The sequence below is a fragment of the Dipodomys merriami genome, unplaced genomic scaffold, assembly GCF_024711535.1.
Source record: "Dipodomys merriami isolate MVZ:Mamm:240054 unplaced genomic scaffold, mDipMer1.0.p SCAF_141, whole genome shotgun sequence".
Lineage (NCBI taxonomy): Eukaryota > Metazoa > Chordata > Mammalia > Rodentia > Heteromyidae > Dipodomys > Dipodomys merriami.
Genome location: NW_027202727.1, coordinates 2,832,759 through 2,852,700, shown reverse-complemented (window position 1 = coordinate 2,852,700; position 19,942 = coordinate 2,832,759). Strand labels below are relative to the sequence as shown.

General features: G+C 56.9%; 1 pseudogene; it reads left to right on the top strand.

Annotated features, from left to right (window-relative positions):
- The first annotated feature begins 657 nt into the window (after positions 1-657).
- Positions 658-8,112, top strand: LOC138826296 (arylsulfatase L-like; annotated as a pseudogene).
- Positions 8,113-19,942: the final 11,830 nt, after the last annotated feature.

Genomic DNA, 19,942 nt, shown 5'->3' with positions numbered 1-19,942 from the left:
CCCATCCATCCACCCATCCACCCCTCCTCCTCCTCTCTCTCCTCCTCAGGTTGCACAGCGGCTGCGCAGCCCCACCCCTCGCCTTCCTCCTCCTCCTCCTCCTCCCCCCTGGCCCTTGCGCAGGCCCCACCCCCTCGCGCCCCAACTTCCTGCTGCTCTTGGCCGATGACCTGGGCCTGGGCGACCTGGACAGCTTCGGGAACCGCAGCCTGCGGTGAGCAGAGGGGGAGGCCCGGATGTGGGGCCTTAGTTACCCGGATGTGGGAGCTCAGATCCCTGGATGTTCCACCAGGAGAACTGTATAGACATCTAGTAACTCAGTTCCCCAGATGTTGGATGTTAGTGCCCCGGATGTTGGATATCATGTCCCGGGATGTTAAATCTTAGTACCCCGGATGTGGGAGATCATGTCCTCAGATATTGGACTTAAGTGCCCCGGATGTAGGAGCTCAGGTCCCCAGATGTTGGAGGTTAGTGCCCCGAATGTGGGAGCTCAGGTCCCCGGATGTGGGATGTTAGTGCCCTGGATGTTGGAGGACAGGTCCAAGGATGTTAGATCTTAATGCCCCAGATGTGGGAAATCAGGTTCTCGGATGTTAGGTTAGTGCTCCGGATGTTGGAGATCAGGTCCCTAGATGTTAGATGTTAGTACCCCGGATGTTAGATGTCAGGTGCTCGGATGTTGAAGATCAGGTCCCCGGATGTTGGAGATCAGGTCCCCGGATGTTGAATCTTACTGCCCCGGATGTTGGATATCAGGTCCCCGGATGTTACATGTTAGTATCCCGGATGTTCGAGCTCAGTTCCCCGGATGTTCCACCAGGAGATCTGTATAGACATCTAGTGGACCTCACATCCCCGGATGTTGGATGGTAGGTCTCCGGATGTTGGAGTTCAATTCCCAGGATGTTGGATCTCAGTTCCCTGGATGTTGAAGATCAGGTCCCCGGATGTTGGATATCAGATCCCTGGATGTGGGATGTTAGTGCCCCGGATGTTGGAGATCAGGTCCTCGGATGTTAAATCTTAGTATACCCCAGATGTGGGAAATCAGGTTCCCGGATGTTACATGTTAGTACCCCAGATGTTGGAGATCAGGCCCCCGGATGTTGGACCTCAGATCCCTGGATGTTGGATGTTAGGTCCCCGGATGTTGGAATTCAATTCCCCGGATCTTGGATCTTAGTACCTCGGATGTTGGATGTCAGGTCCCTGGATGTTTGAGATCAGATACCCAGATGTTTGGCCCTCAGGTCCCCGGATGTTGGGCCTTAGACCCCGGATGTAGGAGCCCAGTCCACAGATATAGATCTTAGTACCCTGGATGTGGGATCTCAGGGCCCCAGATGTTGGATCTTAGATCTCCAGATGTTGGCCCTCAGGTTCCCAGATGTTGGATGCCAGGTCCCCAAATGTTGGACCTCAGGTCCCCAGATGTTGGATCTTAGTACCCCGGATGTGGGATCTCAGGTCCCCGGATGTTGGATCTTAGATCCCCGGATGTGGGATCTCAGGGCCCCAGATGTTGGAGTTTAGCTCCTGGGATTTTGGGCATTAGATCCCCGGATGTTAGACCCCAGGTCCCCGTATGTTCTTGGCTGTGACTCAGTTTCCCTCTCCCCACACAGCATCCTGCACCTGGACGGCCTGGCCCGCGATGGCGTGCGGCTGACCCAGCACCTGGCAGCAGCGTCCGTCTGCAGCCCAAGCCACGCAACCTTCCTGACGGGACGCTACCCTGTGCGCCTGGGTCAGTATGGGGGGGTGGGACATCCGGGGAATGGAAGGAGCGGTGGGGGGGAGGCGGGGTCGGGACATCCGGGGATCTGAGAGCCAACATCCAGGGTACTAAGATCCAACATCCGTGGACCTGATATCCAACATCTGGGGATCTGAGACCCAACATCCGGGGATCTAAAGCCCAACATCCGGGGAACTGAGCACCAACATCGGGGTACTGAGCTCTAACATCCAGGGACTTCATCTCTAACATCCGGGTTACTAAGATCCAACATCCGGGGATCTGAGCACCAACATCCAGGGCACTGAACTCTAACATCCGGGGACCTTATCTCTAACATCCATTGTACTAAGATCCAACATCCGGGGATCTGAGGCCTAACATTCTGGGAATTGAACTCCAACATCCGAGGATCTGACATCCACCATCCGGTATACTAAGATCCAACAACCGGGAACCTGAGCCCCAACATCCGGGGAACTGAGCTCCAACATCTGGGGATCTGAGGGCCAACATACCCGAATCTGAGCTCCAATATACGGGGTAGTAAGATCCAACATCCAGGGAACTGAGCTACAACATTCGGGTAACTGAAGTCCAACATCTGGGGTCCTGATATCCACCATACAGGGCACTGAACTCCATCATCCGGGGATGAGGGCCAACATCCGGGATACTAACATCCAACATCCGGGGAACTGAGGCCCAACATCTAGGGCACGGAGGTCAACCAGAGGGAGGGGAGGACTTCTCTGAGGATCTCAGGTTCAAATCCCTGAGACTCTGGGACTTCCCCCCTGAACCACCAGGAAACCGGAAGTGATGCCATATTGGTTTCCCCCGAGGGCTCCCAGGGCTGGGGTCCTTTCCACCCCGGGTGGGCAGGTCCCAGGCTATCCCAGACACAGCAGGCCTTCCCCCTGAAGGTGCTAGATGCCCCCTCCTTACCCAGGACGCCATCATCACTGACCTAGGGTCCTTCTCCTCTCTCTTGGAAGGCATGGTGACCACCAACGGGGCGCGCGTGCTGCAGTGGGCAGCCGTGTCTGGCGGGCTGCCCACTTCCGAGATCACCTTCGCCAAGATCCTGCAGCAGCAGGGATATGCCACTGGCCTCATAGGAAAGAGAGAAGTCATCCATCCACCCATCCATCTATCCACCCATCCCCCATCCATCCATCCATCCACTCATCCATCCATCCATCCACCCATCCATCCATCCATCCACCCCTCCATCCATCCATCCATCCACCCATCCACCCATCCATCCATCCATCCACTCATCCATCCATCCATCCACCCATCCACCTATTCATCCATCCATCCATCCACCCACCCATCCATCCATCCATCCATCCATCCATCCATCCACCCATCCATCCACCCACCCATCCATCCACCCATCCATCCACCCATCCACCCATCCACCCATCCATCCACCCATCCACCCATCCATTCACTCATCCATCCATCTCTTCCCCTCCAGGCAAATGGCACCTGGGCCTCAACTGTGAGTCCCCCACTCACCACTGCCACCACCCCCTGAACCATAGGTTCGACTCCTTCTTCGGGGTCCCCTTCACCCTGATGGGGGACAGCCTGCAAGCGGAGCCCTCGGAGAAGCGAGTGCGTCTGCAAGGGCCCCTGGACCTGGGGGCGCAGCTGCTGCTGCTTTCCCTGCTCTGCCTGGCCGCTGGGAAGCTCACGGGCCTGCTGGGCCTGCGCTGGGTGCCCAGGGTGCTGGGCCCCGGATGTGGGGCCTTGCTCCTGGCCTGCACCTCCTGCCTCCTAGGTGTCTTCATCGTCCACGCCGACTGCTTCCTGATGAGGGATCACCAGGTCGTCCAGCAGCCTCTGAGGTTCGAGGCCAGCGCGGGGCTGTTCTTGCGGGAGGCTGAGGCCTTCATCCACAGGTCAGCCTGGGGCCGGGGAGGGGGACAGATGCCATCTACTAGTTCTCTATAGTCAACTGGTAGACCTTAGATCCCCGGATGTACATCCAGTAGATCTCTATAGTCAACTGTCAACCTCAAATCCCCGAATGTTCCACTAGGAGATCTCTATAGGCATCTGGTAGACCTCAGATCCCCGGATGTACATCCAGTAGATCTCTGTAGTCAACTGGTCAATCTCAAATCCCTGGATGTTCCATCAATAGATCTCTATAGACATCTGGTAGACCTCAGATCCCCTGATGTACATCTACTAGATCTCTATGGTCAACTGGTAGACCTCAGGTGCCCAGATGTATATCCAGTAGATCTCTATAGTCAACTGTCAACCTCAAATCCCCGGATGTTCCATCAATGGATCTCTATAGACATCTGGTAGTCCTCAAATCCCTGAATGTTACATCTAGTACATCTCTATAGACATCTGGTAGAACTCAGGTTCCCGGATGTTCCATCAGTAGATCTGCAGAGACATCTGGTAGACGTCAAATCCCAGGATGTTACATCCAGTAGATCTCTATAGACATCTGGTAGACCTCAGGTCCTTGGATGTTCCATCTAGTAGATCTGTAGAGACATCTGGTAGACCTCAGATCAGACCACGATCAATCATTGGTAGTATTGATCAGATCATGATCGATTATTGGTAATAACTGTTCAGATGATGTTCGATTATTGGTAATAACTGATCAGCTCATGTTCAATTATTGGTATTATCGATCAGATGATGTTCGATTATTGGTATTATCGATCACATCACGATCGAATATTGGTATTATTGATCAGATCCTGTTCGATTATTAGTAATATCTGATCAGCTCATGTTCTATTATTGGTCATATCGATCAGATGATGTTTGATTATTGGTAATAACTGATCAGATCACGATCGATTATTGGTATTTTCAATCAGATCACTATTGATTATTGGTATTATTGATCAGATCATGATCGATTATTGGTATTATCGATCACATCACGATTGATTATTGGTATTTTCGATCAGATCAGGATCGATTATTGGTATTTTCGATTAGATCAGGATCGATTATCAATCATCTGATCGATTATTGGCAATACCTGATCAGGTCGGTTATTGGTGAGGTTATTGATGATGGGGGCGGGGTCTGACGTGGGTCCGCAGGCACCAGGCCCGCCCCTTCTTCCTCCTTGTCTCCTTCCTCCACGTCCACGTCCCGCTGGTCACCTCACCCGCCTTCTGGGGCTGCAGCTCGCACAGCGCCTACGGCGACAACGTGGAGGAGCTTGACTGGATGGTGGGTGAGTGCAGGGGGGGAACTGAGGCACGGTGCGTGGGATGGGGGAAACTGAGCACGGGGGTGGGGTGAGCGGGATGGGGAAACTGAGGCACAGGGTCGGGGTGAGCGGGATGGGGAAACTGAGGCGCGGGGGTGGGGTGAGTGGGTTGGGGGAAACTGAGGCACGGAGATGGGGTGAGTGGGATGGGGGAAACTGAGGCATGGGAACGGGGTCAATGGGTTGGGGTAAATGGAGGCACGGTGCACTTGGATAAACTGAGTCACTGGGCATGTTGGGGGTAAACTGAGGCATGGTGCACTTGGGTAAACTGAGGCATGGTGCATGTTGGGTAAACTGAAGCACGGTGCATGTTCAGGGTGAACTGATGCACGGTGCATTTGGGTAAACTGAGTCACTGGGTATTGGGGTAAACTGAGGCACGGTGTATTTGGGTAAACTGAGTCACTGGGCATGTTGGGTAAACTGAGGCACTGGGCATATTGTGTAAACTGAGGCATGGTGCATGTTGGGTAAACTGAGGCACGGGGACGAGGTGAGTGGGTTGAGTAAACTGAGGCACTGGGATGGGGGTAAACTGAGGCCCAGTGAGCATTGGGTGTAAACTGAGGCACGGTGCCTGTTGGGTAAACTGAGTCACTGGGCATTGGGGATAAACTGAAGCACGATGGAAATTTGTAAACTGAGTCACGATGCATGTTGGGTAAACTGAGGCATGGTGCATGTTGGGGGTAAACCGAGGCACGGTGGACGCTGGGGGTAAACTGAGGCACGGATCCATTGCCCCCCCCACAGGGCGACTGCTGGCGGCGCTGGACAGTGCAGGGCTGGGGCGCCGCACCCTTGTCTACTTCACGTCGGATCACTGTGCCTCGCTGGAGGCCCGGGCCTGGGGCGCCCGCCTTGGGGGTTCCAACGGCGTGCACCAGGGCGAGGGGGAAACTGAGGCAGGATGGGCGGGGCCTCCCACGAGGCCCGACCCCGCCATTGACCTTTGCCCTTCGCTCCCCCCTTGCAGGTGGCAAAGGCATGGGTGGCTGGGAGGGTGGCATCCGGGTTCCCGGGCTGGCGTGCTGGCCTGGGACGCTGCCTGCAGGGCGCCTGGTGCCTGAGCCCACCAGCCTCATGGACCTGTTCCCCACCGTGGTGCGCCTGGCCGGGGCTGGGTTCCGGCGGACAGGTAGTCGTTCGCCGGCCTGGGTCCCCACGGGGTGGGGGGGAAGGGAGGTCATCCGGGGCCTCAGGGATCCTGAGGGGGGGAGGCTGAGGCCTGCACATCCGGGTCTCTGGGGGCTCAGAAGCCTACACATCCGGGTCTCTGAGGGCTCAGACCTGCACATCCGGGTCTCTGGGGGCTCAGGAGCCAGCACATCCGGGTCTCTAAGACCCAAGACCCGGGGCTCAGGCATGGACATCCGGGTCTCTGAGGTCTCAGAAGCCTTTACATCCGGGTAACTAAGGGCTCAGGCCTGCAAATCCGGGCCTCTGAGCACTCAGAAGCCTGGATATCTGGGTCTCTGAGGACTCAGGCCTTCATATCGGGGTCTCTAAGGCATCAGGGCTGCACATCCAGGTCTCTGAGTACCTAGGCCCAGGTCTCAGTCCTGGACATCCGGGTCTCTGAGGGCTCAGGACTGCACATCTGGGTCTCTGAGGGCTCAGAAGCCTGCACATCCGGGTCTCTGGGATCTCAGGCCTGCACATCCGGGTCTCTGGGGGCTCAGAAGCATGGACATCCGGGTCTCTGAGCGCTCAGAAGCTTGGATATTCGGCTCTCTGAGGCCTCAGGCCTACACATCCAGGTCTCTAAGACCAGAGGCCTGGGTCTTAGACCTGCACATCCGGGTCTCTGAGGGCTCAGAAACCTGGACATCTGGGTCTCTGGGATCTCTGGCCTGCACATCCGGGCCTCTGAGCACTCAGAAGCCTGCACATCCGGGTCTCTACAGGCTCAAGCCTTGACATCCGGGTCTCTGGGGGCTCTGGCCTGCACATCCGAGTCTCTGAGCGCTCAGAAGCCTGCACATCCGGGTCCCGCAGGGAGGTGGACGGCGAGGACCTGATGCCCGCGCTGCTGAGGACAGCGCAGGCCGCAGGCCACAACTTCCTGCTGCACTACTGCGAGGCCCGGCTGCACGCCGTGCGCTGGTTCAACCGCCCAAGTGAGTGCCTCAACCTCCGCCGGGCCCCAGGGCGGGGGAGGGAGCTGCATGCGAGCGCGCAGGGACCCGGATGCAAGGCCTGGGGTGGGAGACCTGGATGTGGGAATCCTCGGATGTGGGAATCCAGGGATGTGAGGACCTGGATGGAAGGCATGAGATGGGAATCCCCGGATGTAAGGTCCCGGATGTGAAGTCCCCGATGGGAATTCCCAGATGTGAGACTCCAGATGTGAGGTAGTGGATGAGAATCCCTGGATGTGAGGCCCCGGATGTGAGATCCCGGATGTGAGGCCTCGGATGGGAATCCCCAGATGTGAGGCCCCGGATGTGAGGTCCCAGATGGGAATCCCTGGCTGTGAGGTCCCGGATGTGAGGCCCTGCATGTGAATCCCCGGATGTGAAGTACCACATGTGAATCCCCGGATGTGAGGGCCTGGATGTGAATCCCTGGATGTGAGGTCCTAGATGGGAATCCCCGGATGTGAATACCCAGATGTGAGGTCCTGGATGGGAATCCCGGATGTAAGGTCTTGCGTGTGAATGCCCTGATGTGAATCCCCAGATGTGATGTCCTGGATGTGAATTCCCGGATGGGAATCCCCGGATGTGAGGCCCCGGATGTTACTCCTTTCTCCCCACCCCCCGCAGGCTGCACGGTGTGGAAGCTGCACTTCGCCACTCCCTGCTTCCACCCGCCGGGCTCGGGCGCCTGCCTCGGTTTCCCTGCCTGCACCTGCTCCGGGCGGCGCATGACCCGCCACCGGCGGCCACTGCTCTTTGACCTGACGGCGGACCCGGGGGAGACCCGCCCGCTGCGGGGCCCGTTGGCGACGCGCAGGCGCGTGGAGGCCGCAGTGGCCTGGATGCTGCGCACGCGCCACCCCCGCGCGGCCCCGCCCCTCGCCCTGCACACAACACCTGGAGCCTGCGCCTGCAGCCCTGCTGCGTGCCCGGACCGCTCTGCGCCTGCGACCACCTGATCCCCGACCTCTGACCCCGACCCGACCCCCAACCCCCAACTGCCCGGGGCTATGGCAGATCCTGGCCTGCGCCTCTCACATCCGGGGACTCACATCCGAGTATTAAACATCCAGGTATACTCAAATACAGAGATTCCCACATCCGGGGATTCCCACATACAGACTCTGCACATCCGGGGATTCCTACATCTGGGGATTCTCACATCCGGGGATTCTCACTTCTGGGGACTCACATCCGGGGATTCCCGGGGATGTATTCACACATCCGGAGAATCCTACATCCGGGGACTTTTACACCCGGAGAGTCTCACATCCAGAGACTCTCACATCCGGGGATTCCCACATACAGACTCTCACATACGGTGATTCTCACATCCGGAGATTCTCACATCCAGAGATTCTCACATCCAGAGATTTCCACATCCGGGGATTCTCATATCCGGGGATTCCCACTTCCAGGGATGCTCAGACCAGGGAATTCCCACATCTGGGGAAATCTCACATCCAGGGACTCTCACATCCGGGGATTCTCACATTTTTGGATTTTCACATCCGGGAATTCTCAGATCCAGGGATTCTCACATCCGGGGATTCCCACAGCCAGGGATTCTCACATCCAGGGATTCCCACATCTAGAGATTCCTACATCCCGGGATTGTCACATCCGGGGACTTTTACATCCAGAGACTCTCACATGTGGGGACTCTCACATCTGGGAACTCCTACATCTGGGGATTCCCACATCCGGGGATTTTCACATTCAGAGAGTCTCACATCATGGGATTCTCAGACCCAGGGCTTCACATATCCTGGGACTCTCACATCCTGAGCCTCTCATCCTTGAACTCCACCTCGGGCCTCCCATCCAGGGCCTTTCCCCAGCCTCCCATCCGGAGCCCTGTCACATCCGGGCCTCTCTCCTCTAGCTTCCCACACAATAAAACCTTGTGAGCACCGTACCGCACGGCAGGGTCAGCGGTCACGGGGGTCAGAGGCCGGGCACTGGTCCTGCCTTCCATTTCAGGTCATTTCCAGTTGTTGCTAGCATACAGGGCTGGTCCTGCCTTCCATTTGAGGCCATTTCCGGTCATTGCTATGGTATAGGACTGGTCCCGCCTTCCATTTCAGGCCACTTCCAGTAGTTGCTAGGGTATAGGACTAGTCCCACCTTCCATTTCAGGTCATTTCCGGTCGTTGCTAGGGTATAGGACTGCTCCCACCTTCCATTTCAGGCCACTTCCGGTCATTGCTAGGGTATAGGACTAGACCCACCTTCCATTTCCGGTCACTTCCAGTCGTTGCTAGGGTATAGGACTAGTCCCACCTTCCATTTCAGATCATTTCTGGTGGTTGCTAGGGTATAGAACTAGTCCTGCCTTCCATTTCAGGCCATTTCCGGTGGGTTGCTAGGATACAAGCTTGGTCCCGCCCTCCTCCAGGACGTCCCACCACCTAGATTCACACCTGATTGGCTTATTCCATGAAAGGCCCTCCCTCACTTTCCTAATTCCCTTGTCATTGATCCAGCTGTAAGACACGCCCCTTAGCCCCCCCACAAATCCAACTCGCTGCTGATTGGACCTCACACCACAGTCCTGCTCCTAACTACGTGAACTCGGATTCAGATTGGCCCAGCGGGATTGGAGATGTGGGGTACCTGGATGTTGGACCACTCTGGGGGGGGTGGTTGGGTGGATGGATGGGTGGATGACCAGGCCTGCAAACTCTTCCCCTTCTGTGCCTGTCCCAGGGGACCCCAATGACCTCTCCAGGGATTGACCCAGGTGGGCCTATAGCTCCTTATTGCAGTAGGATAAGTCGAGGTCGGAGGTCTGTGTCTCCCTAGGCCTAGGATGCATTGCACCTGCATGATATCCAGGTCTTCTCTGGAGGGAGGGCCCCATTGGCTTCCCCGGGGACTCCTCCAGCCGCACCCCCTGCTCTGATTGGCTGACACGCCTGTCTCCCACCCAGGGAAGCTGCGGGTCCAGTTCGGCCTCTTCCTTGGGTGAGGTTAAAAGGCAGGGGGTGCTGTCCATCATCTCTGGGCCCCATCCCCTGCCAAGCCAATAGCTGGAGACTCGATCTGTGTGAAGCCACGCCCCTTCGTGGCTAGTTCTGTGGACTCTGTTTATGCCCATCACCCAGAGGTCCCGCCCACTAGTGAATGTATGGGCGTAGGGGCTGTCCTTCACTTCCAGGTCCCGCCTCCTGGCTGTTGGAAGGCCACAGGGGCTGTCTGTCTCTTCCAGGTCCTGCCCCTGGCTGTTGGAAGGCCATAGGGGCTGTCTGTCACCTCCAGGCCCCGCCCCCTGGCTGTTGAAAGACCACAGGGGCTGTTTGTCTCCTCCAGGTCCCACCCTCTGGTTGTTGTGTGGACATTTGTCCTGTCTGTAACCTTCAGGCCACGCCCCCTTGCAATTAGATGGCCACACGGGCTGTCATTCACCTCCAGGCCACGCCTCCTACGCCATCTTACGTCATGTCAAGCCGAGGCCCCGCCCACAAGTGACTGACGGGACGCTCTAGCTGTCCATCACAATCCTGTCCCACCCAGCGCCTGTCTCCACACTGCACAGACGCCAGAGGGGAAGGAAACGCTGCCTGGGCGTGCGCACCGCGCATGTGCAGGGAGTGGCTCCAAAGGGGTGGAGCCTACGCATGCACAATGGAAAGATGGGTTGGGCAGACAGGCCTGACAGCGTGCATGCACACTTTATGTTGATTTTATTCGTCCTTCCCCCTCCAGGCTCCTTCGTCCACTTCTGATTCCACCTGCTGCTTGAGGCCCCAGGTTCGAATCCAGCCTCACACCGGGGAGGGGCCTGGTGGGGGAGGGGAGGCACAAGCTGCTGCCACCCGCGGGGGATCATGTGAGGCCCCGCCCCGCGCCTCTCCTCATCCGAGCACCCTGGGAGGGGGCGGTTCCCACCTGCATCCTGGCCCGCGCCCCGGAAGCAGCGTCTGCGACCTCCAGACTAGAAGTAGGTGATGGCGGCACCCACCAGGGCCACGACCACCACGGACACGATGGGGGACACGACATGGGCCAGCGCGCTGCCTGGAGGGGGCGGGACTGGATCCGGAAGTGCGGGGGAGAACACACCCGGGAAGGGCGGTGGGGCGTCTCCCTGCAACTTCCGGTCGGGAAGTGCCCAGAAACAGGAAGCGAGCCAAGGTGAAGGGGGGGGACAAGGGTGCCTGACCGGAAGTGCTATCACAGCCTTTACTGGAAGTGTCCATGAACAGGGACCGGAAGTGCCCATAGTCAAGACCAGAAGTTGTTATATACTAGGGACCGGAATTCTCCACAGTCAAGACCGGAAGTTCCTACACACTAGGGACTGGAAGTGCCCTTCCAATCAGGACCGGAAGTGCCTTTCCCATCAGGACCGGAAGTTTCTATACACTAGGGACCGGAAATCACCAGTCAGGATGGAAAGTTCCTATGTACTAGGGACTGGAAATCTCCACAGTCTAAGCCGGAAGTTCCTATACACTAGGGACCAGAAGTTCCCATAGTCAATACCAGAAGTTCTTATACACTAGGGACCGGAAGTTCCTCTACACTAGGGACTGAAAGTGCCCTTCCAATCAGGACCAGAAGTTCCTATACACTAGGGACCGGAAGTGCCCTTCCAATCAGGACTGGAAGTTCCTGTACACTTGGACCAGAAGTCCCCATAATCAAGACCAGAAGTTGTTATATACTAGGGACCAGAAGTCTCCACAGTGAACACCGGAAGTTCTTATACACTAGGGACTGGAACTCCCCATCATCAGGGCCGGAAGTGCCCATAGTCAGGACCGGAATTTCCTATATACTAGGGACCAGAAGTGCCCAGTCAAGACCGGAAGTTCGTATATACTAGGGACCGGAAGTGCCTTTCCAATCAGGACCGCAAGTTCCTATACACTAGGGACTAAGTCCCTAGTCAGAACTGGAAGTTGTTATATACTAGGGACCGGAAGTTCCCAATCAGGACTGGAGGTTCCAATACTCTGGACCGGAAGTTCACATACTGTCAGGAGTGGAAGTTCTCATGCAGGCTGGAAGTCCCAAGACAATCTGTACTGGAAGTCCCCAGGAACTCAGAGACCGGAAGTTCCTTTTCTCTCCGGACCGGAAGTTCGCACTGAGACCGGAAGTGGAGGCGGCAGCGGTCCGGAAGGCTGTGGGTCACACCCGGGCCCAGATCACGAGGGAACGGAAGTGGGGCGGTCGAGGGGGCGGGACTTACCTTGGGGGGGTTCTCCGTGGATCACATGTTCATTGCCAGCACCTGGGGGAGAGGGGGAGGAGAGACGCGGCCCTGGGAGCTCGGCCTCCACATCTGGGTCCCTACATCCGGGTTCCCTACATCCAGGTTCCCTACATCCGGGTCCCCACATCTGAATTCCTACATCCGGGTCCTTCCATGCAGGTCCTTACATCTGGGTCCTTACATCCGGTCTCTACATCCAGGTCCCTACATCCGGGTTCCTTACATCCGGGTCCCTACTTCTGGGTCCCTACATCCGGGTCCTTACATCCAGGTTCCCTACATCCAAGTCCCTACATCCAGGTCCCTACATCCCTTCCTCCTCATTCGCATCTTCTACATCCGGGTCTCCTCCCCCTGCCTTGGTTTCCCCGTCTTACCGTGTGAGCCTCCATAGCCTCCACCGCCACCTGTGAACAGAGGGGGCGGGGTCAGCCCGGGTTCCCTACATCTGGGTCCTTACATCGGGGTACTCACATCCGGGTCCCTACATCCGTGATCCCATGTCTGGGTCCCTACATCTGGGCCTCTACATCCGGGTCTCCACACTGGGGTCTCCACATCCGGGTCTCTACATCCGGGTCTCCATACTGGGGTCTCCACATCCGGGTCTCCTCATCCAGGTCTCCACACTGGGGTCCCTACATCCGGGTCTCTACATCCAGGCTTCTACATCCGGGTCCCTACATCCGGATCTCTACATCTGGGCCTCCTCACTGGGGTCTCTACATCCGCGTCTCTACACTGGAGTCTGCACATCCGGGTCTCCATACTAGGGTCTCTACATCCGGGTCTCCACACTGGGGTCCCTACATCCGGGCCTCTACATCTGGGTCTCCACACTGGGGTCTCTACATCCAGGCTTTCATATCCAGGTCCCTACATCTGGGTTTCCATGTCTGGGTCCCTACATCCGGGTCCCTAAATCCGGGCCTCCACACTGGGGTCCCTAAATCTGGGCCTCTACATCCGGGCCGCTCCATCCCCAGCCTCCACATCCGGGCCTCCCCCCCTTCCATGTCCTCATCTCCTGCGCCTGGCGGGGGTCGGGGCTGGGGTGGAGGCCGGCATCGGGGCGGGAGGTGACGTCTGCGGGGAGAGAGCAAGGGAAGATGGAGGCCGGCCTCCCCCCCTTACCCCCTTCCTTCCCCTGATCCCTGACTCCCCTGACTCCTCCTGACCCGCCCACCTCCATCCCGACCCGGGGGTCGCGACCTGGGCGGGTTGAGCAGCTGCGGGTACAGCCCTGTGTGCCAGGAGTGGGCCATGCCTCAGCTTCCCCACCCTGAGTGGGCCTGGTGTGGGGAAGGGGGGAGGACCCCACTCACCTGAGCTGGGCTTTGGGGTGGGATCTGCGGGCAAAGAGAGAGAGGGTGGTGACCCGTGACCTCCCCTGACCCCTCCCTGACCCCCCCTGACCCCTGAACCCAAGGCCTCAGTGGGTGGCAAAGGGTCACATGGGATTCAGGCCCACACCTGGATCAAGGCCCCACATGAGGCCTAGCGGCCAGGGTGAAGCCATGGGGGGGAAAGGTGAGAGGTCAGGACTCACTGGGTCATCCAGGGCGTCGGCGAGGTCAAAGTCAGCCTGGCCTGAGGGGGGAAGAGGATGGGTGCTGGGGACGGACGGACGGATGGGGAGACAGACAGACACAGAGACGAACAGACAGACAGACCGAGAGGATGACACACGGACAGACAGACAAGGGATGGACAGATGATCAAGACAGGACAGACAGATGACAGACAGAAGAAGCAGATGGACAGCCAGGTGGACAGAACAAGAGGCAGACAGACAGAGAGGAAGACATGGACAGAGAGGAGACAGACAGACAGACACAGGACAGATAGACCCAGACAGAGAGACTGAGAGGCAGGCAGACAGACAGACAGACAGACACAGAGATGGACAGACAGACAGACCAAGAGGATGACACATGGACAGACAGACAGACAGAGCCAGAGGCAGATGGACAGACAGACAGACAATGAGACAGACAGAGAGGAGACGGACAGACACATGGACAGATAGGGGCCCAGACACAGATGGACCTGCAGACAGACAGAGACAGACAGATGCAGAGACCGAGGGACAGACAGACGGACAGACAGACAGACAGACAGACAGAGAAGGGATGGATGACCAAGACAGAACGAATAGATGGACGGACAGACAGACAGGAGAAGCAGATGGGCAGCCAGGTGGACAGAAAGACCAAGAGGCAGACAGACAGACTGCGAGGAGACAGACAGCCAGACAGACCGAGAGGAGATGGACAGACTGACAGAAGCAGATGGACAGAGACACAGACAGACAGACTGAGACACAGATGGACAGACAGACAGACAAACAGACACAGAGACAGACAGGCCAACAGGACCAGGCCCTGGCCTCCAACAACCTGGCCCGACCTGAAAATCCACTGCCACCTCCCCACCCCACAACCCCAGCCCAGCCCCACGCCCTGAGGGGGGGGACCCGAAACCACCAGGAGAGGGGGGGAAACTAGAAACCACCAAAGAGGGACAACTGGAAACCACCAAACTGGGGAGGGAACTAGAAACCACCAAGGTGGGGGAACTAGAAACCACCAAAAAGGAGAGAACTAGAAATCACCAAGGGAAGAAATAGAAACCACCAAGGGGGGAGAACAAGAAACCACCAAAGAGAGTGGGGGAACTAGAAACCACCAAGGCCTCACCCCGGCCTCCTGGGCCCAGGCCGCAGAACAGGGCGGCCAGCAGCAGCAGCAGCAGCAGCACAGGTCCTCCTTGAAACTTACAAGGCTATGGTCAAAGTCACCCTAAGCAGGAAAGTCCTTGAAACCCCTGTCCAAATTCAGTGCCAACAAAGCCAGAAGTAGAGCCGTGTGGCTTCACTAGTTGAGGCTAGCCTTGAGAAAAGCAGTTCATGGACTGTGCCCAGATCCTGAGTTCAAGGTCTGGGACTGCCAACAAACAGACATACACAACAATCTGTGCAGCCATCCAGCTAAAGCACGTCACCCTCTTGTCCCCAAATGAATTGGACAGAGTTCCCTGGGAAAGGGGCTGGGGGAGCCACTGTCATCTTGACTCTGCCCATTCTGCATGCATCACAGGATTCCGGCCACACCCCCATTATTTCATGGTTCTTTTTGACCAATGGGATACAAGAATAGTGGTCATGCCCACATTCCATGCTGCCTGGTAGATGGACTAGGCTCTATTAGAACACTCGGAGGCTGAGATCCACAGGGGGAAAATCCTGCCACAGGAGCATGGGCCCGCTGCAGGCACCCGGGCCACCAGGCAGCTCAGTGACAGACTGAGCTGGAGCCACAGGCCCTCTGCCCCATGAGCTGCCACCACAGCATGCATGGGGATGGGAAGAGGGACACATGGGCATCTGAAAAGAAAATCTGCTTCCTCCATGACCTACCTGATGAGGTGGACTTCCAGAGTCCAACAGGTGAGCTCCACCATTGATGCAGCCAGCTTTCGGCACACATCCGAACCATCGAGGAGTCCCTCATGGTGTGTAAAGAGTAGAGGTTGGTCTTGAGTGAGCTGTGTTGGGAGAAAGCCCAGTGCATGCACTGGCTGTCCCAGGAGAACATGGAGAAGAGGACAGTGCTGTGGGAGCTGCTGTTGCTCCTCACAGGGGAAGGCACAGACAGCAGTCTCCAGATGCCAGCACAGGCTGAGCTCCCCACCACCAGCACTGCTTCAGATGCCTCAGGGCCTGTGGTAGGTGAAATGAGGGAGGAGCAGAAAGGTTTTGAAGAATTGCAACTTGAAGACAGCATGGAAACTGCCAGAGGAGAGGTCAGGGTTCCCGACCCCATAGTGGACTCCCCCAAGGAGTATGTCCTGCCCCAGATGCCCCACATCCAGATCTGCCCACAGCTCCCAGGCTCAGAGAAGGAGTGCTCCCCCACTTTCTCCTGTAATCTGATGTGGATGATGACTCTCTATGTGACATACTGACTCTCATAAGCCTTGGCAGCCACCAGAAGTAGGTGGCCAGGTGGCTTTCTCTCAGGCCTCCATCAGCCGGGTGATGGGAAGGTTAAACTGGGGGTCGGGTAGGGCAGAGGCTGCCAGGAGGTGGCCCAAACTCAAGGGTTATCTAATGGCCCATTGGTGGCCAGGAAAGAGGCCCATGTTATGCTTATCACAAAGAATAAATTGTTTTCAAAGCAAAATAAAAAGCCTCCAACAAAGATTTGTTCTTCCAGTCCTGGGGCTTGAACTCAGGGGTTGGCCATTGTCCTGAGCTCTTTTTGATCAAGACTGGCACTCTACCAGTTGAGCCCCACCTCCCTTTCCAGCCTTTTCTGTGTGGAATAGAACCCAGGGCTTCAGGCATGCTAGGTGACCACTCTACCACTGAGCCACATTCTCAGCTAGGATGATTCTCCCCCCTCCCAAACCCATATGGCCATTCCTCAGATAAATAGGAAGTAGGTGGTGGTGTATGCATCAAATACCTAGGCCAGCAGCCATCAGGCTTAGTGGGAAAAGATTGTAGTGTAGAAATCTCTGATTTTGCATGCACGTGGTGTCTCTGTGTGTGTGTGTGTGTGTGTGTGTGTGTGTGTGTGTGTGTGTGTGTGTGTGTGTGTGTGTGTGAACTCAGGGCATAGGCTCTATCCCAGAGTTTTCTTGCTCAAGGCTAGTGCTCTACCACTTGAACCACAGCCCCACTTGCTTTTGGATGGTTAATTGTAGGTAAGAGTCTCAAGGGCTTTCCTGTCCAGGGTGGCTTTGAATCATGATGGGGGCCCCAAGGAAGCAAGAGTAAACACAACTCTCAAGTACTATCCCTATGGTGGGCTACTCCTGCACCCTGGGGGCCAGATGTGAAACATGCGGCCCTGTGCCATCATCCTCTAGAGTTCAATTTGGGGAAGTGACCAGAGCCAAGCTGACTTTTGCTCACCCTGATTGCTGATGCCAGAGCAGGTCTGTTCCACCCTAGGCCAAGAGAGCTCCTGGAAGCCTGGCTTACCACGGGCACAAAAAAGGGAGAGGTCAGCTCCAGGCTGAGCTAAGAGCCTTTGCCCACGGATACCCCAACTTGGCCTTACTTATCACCATAAGACCTGCCAAAGAACAACCCAAAAAAACAAAATTGGAGCTGTGCCTCCAAGTGGTAGAGCTCTAGCATTGAACCAAAGAGCTCAGGGACAGGGCCCCCAAGCTTTGAGTTCAAGACCCAAGCTGACCTTCCCCCATAAAACACAGGTTGTCTAAATGTGAATTAGTATGATTTGTGCAGTATTTCTGAAGAATGGTGATACTGAAGAAAGCACCCTAATTCTAATGACAGCTGAACTTGTGACATACAGCTATGTGCTGAGTCCTTCACAAGGCACTATTTGCTGGGTCCTTCCCACATGGGGGTTTTGTGCGGAGTCCTCAAAAAGGTGCTGTTTGGTGAGTCATCCCAAAGGGTGCTATGTGCTGAGTCCCTGAGAAGAGTGGGCCATCCTGGGTTTTTCAAAGGGTGCTGTGTGCTGAGTCCATTACACAACGTACTGTATGCTGAGTCCCTCAAAAGGTGTGGTGAGCTACTGCATCCCAAAGGGTCCTGCTATGTGCTGAGCCCTTGCGAAGAGAGGGATGAGGTGAGTTTTTTGAGTGCTGTGCGCCGAGTCCTTTACACAGGGGGCTGTGTACTGTACTTCAAATGGTGCTGTTTGCTGATTGCTTCCACAGTATGGTATGTGCTGAGCCCTTCAAAATTGTTCTATGTGCTGATTTTTTCGAAGGGTGCTGTGCACTGGATGTTTTACACAGGGTGCTTTATACTCAGCCCTTCAAAGGGTGCTGTTTGCCGAGTACTCTACCCAGCATACTACATGCTGAGTCCTCAAAGGGAGCTGTGTGCTGAGTCCTTTACACAGGGTGCTTTGTGCTGTTTTTGGAAGTGTGCTGTGTGTTGAGTCATCCCAAAGGGTGCTATTTTCTGAGTCCTTGAGAGGTAGTTATCCCCAACACTCACACACACACACACACAAACACACATACACACACAAGTTTCACTATGCACCTGCTTGGCGTGTGGAGTGGAGGGGGATGGAGGAGAGTCTCCTCCAGGGGTGGGGCTGAGGGGAGATTCGATCTCCCGGACCAGTACTGGGGGTGGGGTGTAGTGCTGAGCTGAGGTAAGGCTGCAATTGCCATGGTCTGGAAGCCTCAGGGCCCAGTCAGGGCTGCACTTGTGGCCAGGGCTGGGGGGCTGGGCCCAGGGGAGGAGGGGCAGGGCCCAGGGGCACACTTTGGTGGCAGCAATGGCCAGGGGCCCAAGGGGGTAGGGGTGTGTGCGCAGCAGGGGCGGGTTGGCCCAGGAGAGGAGTGTGGGGCAGAAACAGAGCTGGGAGAAGAGCGAGCATGAGCACAAGCACCAGTGGAAACGGCTTCAGTGGCTGGCGGCTGCTCCGATCATAGCGTGGGTCCTGGCTGGTTGCATAGAGCATGCAGAGCCTGCATGGCAGGCTATGGCCGCGTGTAGCCCCTCGGAGACATAGCAGCCATGGCAGCCTTGAGTCTGAGGTCCCGGTTAGGGGAGCACGGGAGAGTGAGCAGCTGCTGAGGCAGAGACGGCGGCCACAGGGGAGGAGGCCATTGAGGGGGCGACAGCGGCTGAGGAGAAGGAGAAGAGGCTGAGCGCTGCCCGGCCATGCACCAGCGGACACCCCCGCTCCTTCCCAACAGCGCTGCCTTTCAAACATGGTGCTGCAGGCTCAGACTGGTGGAGCCTCTTGCAGTCACCTGGCGGAGATGGCGCACCCCTGTGGGGCTTGTGGCCTTGACTTGGTCCCCGCCCCGGGTCCTCAGACTCAGGTCGCGCACCCAGAGTCGCAGCCTACAGCTTCTCCCAGCAGCTCACGTGAGTGGCCGCCCTGCAGGCCAGCACCTGGCGTGACCCCTGCACCTTGTGACTCCACCACTCTACCCCTTCCACCCCATCCCCGCGGACCCTGAACCTTACCTCTCGCCTCCCCTCTCCTGTCCTACCTGCATCTCCCCAGCACCCCACAGTCCGCCCTGGCTCTGCCACAAATGCACCCCAGGGGTGGGGGTTGGAGCTGGGTGTTGACCTGGGGATCCCAACCCCATCCCTAGCATCCAGTGTCCCAGGAAAATGGGAGCTGCAGGGATGGGTGAGGAGCACCCATCCAGGGGCACCACAGAGCCCCTGGTCTGGAGCAGTGGGAGCCACACAGCCATGCATCTGCACCCTTCCTCTCCCTGGTGGGAACCTGCTGCCTTTAGTCAGAGATGGGGAGTAGCACCTCCACACCTGCCTTCTTAGATCTTTTCCTTTTTGCTGGGGAGGGGGGTGTTGGATACAGAAGATAGGCCCCCTTGCTGTGTGAGCCCTTGTTTTCTGTGCTCAGTCACCCTTTCACCTGAGGACATTCCCAGAAGAGCCCACTAGAGAGGTGAGGGCACTGGGGTCAGATAGAAAGTGGATATTTGGGAGAAACACACACCCCCTCTGAGAGACATACACCAGCCTGTACCCCCAACCCCAGCTGTCAACAGTTCTGACTGGGTGATCACATTTCCCAGCTCTG